At 41.5% G+C, this 2,259-nt stretch overlaps 2 protein-coding genes across 2 annotated transcripts in view; both read left to right on the top strand.

Annotated features, from left to right (window-relative positions):
* The window catches only part of LOC109472815 (asialoglycoprotein receptor 2-like), a 63,481-nt gene that overhangs the window by 32,121 nt on the left and 29,101 nt on the right, over positions 1 to 2,259 (top strand). The gene's annotated exons all lie outside the window — the stretch shown is intronic.
* The window catches only part of LOC109472817 (gastrula zinc finger protein XlCGF57.1-like), a 14,482-nt gene that overhangs the window by 9,252 nt on the left and 2,971 nt on the right, over positions 1 to 2,259 (top strand). The window lies entirely within an intron of this gene.

Genomic DNA, 2,259 nt, shown 5'->3' on the forward strand with positions numbered 1-2,259 from the left:
AGGTCAAGGTCACTGGGTGTGTATTAGTACTGTAGGGTGTTTGCCAGGCAAGGTAAATCTGTTTGACAGCCTGTATCATGATGTTGTATCGCAAGAGGTAGAAGAACAGACGGATGACTTGCTTGGAGGTACTTTAGACTCTTTAGATTATGTACCTGTACAGCAGCAGACTAACAGTAGTGATTGTGGAGTATTTTCTATTGCATTTGCCACGTGTATTGTGTTTGCAACTGATCCTAGGGTTGTAACATTTGATGTGCCTAGAATGCGGCCGCATTTGCTGCAGTGTCTAAAGCAAGGCGCAATTAGCATGTTCCCAACTTTGTAGACACATGTGGTATGGGATAGATCTATCTTGTGTATATATAGAGATGCTATTTTGTTACTTTGTATATGTATATGTTTATGTATATGTGTAAATAGAATATGATGATGTAAATATGCAGTATTCCAGCCTAAACTTCGTTTAAGTGATTCTGATGCTTTGAAGAATCTGACTTAGAATAAAATGAAGTACAAGAGGTTCAGAACATCTGTGTTTGTTGTATTTTTATTTTCATGTCATATTGCCACGACCACGGTACAACTTAACTGTAACCCTAACTCCAACATTCACAAATCAATGACAGGTGACTGCCCTATCCATACTTGAAGGTACATTGGAGTCCTTACACCATGTGTTTATTTGACGCCAACCAAAAGATAAAACCTTGGCATGAAAGTGACAACTTTTTCCTGTCAGGAATCAAAAGACTTTTGTTTTACATATTCAATTAACATCCTTGTGTGAACAAGGTTGCTTTACTGATACAGAATGAGTCTCTCTGTGTTAAATGATTGTGTCAATTCGGTGCAAATTCAATTTTCCTAGCAGGTGATCAGTGATTCAACATGAATATTCTAACAATGAAAAAGGAAACCACTTAGCAGTTCACTACTAGATCAAAACAAAGACTTTTCCTAGCAGGTATCAATGATTCAACATGAATATTCTAACAATGAAGAAAAAAACATGGCTCTTCACCTCAGATCAAAACAAAGGCTGGTGGGAAACTTAGTCAAAGGGTACAATTGGAGGACAGAAATTTACAAGGGCTGAACATACTCTAATGATTCGGTCGATCATTGGTACTTCTGATTCACGACAAGCCAAGAAATCTGTGGGGATTGTGCCTTCTAAAAAGGTGTACTTTCTACGCAGTAAACCAATCACCCGTTCCACGTGTATTCTTACACTAGCTATCCCCCTTGACCTTTCCACATCTATCGGGTCTAGTTGCGCCTTCACTTTTGTAAAGGCTGGAATAACTAACTTCCCCTGTTTTAGTCCAACACTCTCCTCGATGGTGAACCCTCTGTCCGCCATCACTGTGTCTCCAGGTAGGAGCTTATCCAGGAAGCCACAGTTCTCTGTCAAGAACTTATCAGATGTACGGCCACCCCATGCCTCTGACACAAATGAAATAGATCCTTGAGGGGTTATTCCAATCAGCACTTTGATGGTGTTGTGGTGTTTGTAGGATGAGAAGGTTTGTGCTCGTGCCAGGAGATTTGTGGGTTTGTCAATGAAAACTTCAAAACAGTCAATGATAACAGTCACTTTCTTACCAAAGGTGTACTGAAAACACATTGGCATAGTCCTCCATAATCTTTCTCTGTCTGGCCACGAAATGAAGCAAGCCAATCTAGCGTCCATTACTACTATCCATGAGTTGAAAATTCGGGAAACAGTTGACAGAGATACATTAAACCGGTACGCCAGATCTTTCAAGGGCGTGTTAAGGCGGAGTTTCATGAGAACTATCATAAACTCCTGGAAACTATCTAGATTCTGACTTCGGCGTGAAACAAATGGGGCAACATGATCAAAAACAACCATAAGAACTTCATAGGAAGGTAGACCAGTATAAAATCTAACTTTATCATCAGATTGAAAGTACTCTCTGTTTGGGGGTTGATAGGTTGACGCACCAAACATGTACTGGAACTCATCTGTTTGTGTTTCAGCAATCTTCGAATTTTGGTAAGTTGGCACGTTCCTAAACACATACCGCAACTCGTCTGTCTGTGTTTCAGCATTCCTTAGCTCTTCACATTCTTCCTCCGTCATTTCTGCATCTACAGGCACATTTCCGACTTCGGGGAAGGGAAGATCACGCACGCGGTGCCCAGTAGCATTTTGCGGCGTCCGTTTCGCTTCCGCCCCGGCACTCTGTTCGGCGACCCGCTTCTTGCGTTCTCTCGCCCTTTCGGCTCTCG

Source organism: Branchiostoma belcheri, unplaced genomic scaffold, assembly GCF_001625305.1.
Source record: "Branchiostoma belcheri isolate BF01 breed outbred unplaced genomic scaffold, Haploidv18h27 scaffold284, whole genome shotgun sequence".
In the NCBI taxonomy this organism is placed as follows: domain Eukaryota; kingdom Metazoa; phylum Chordata; class Leptocardii; order Amphioxiformes; family Branchiostomatidae; genus Branchiostoma; species Branchiostoma belcheri.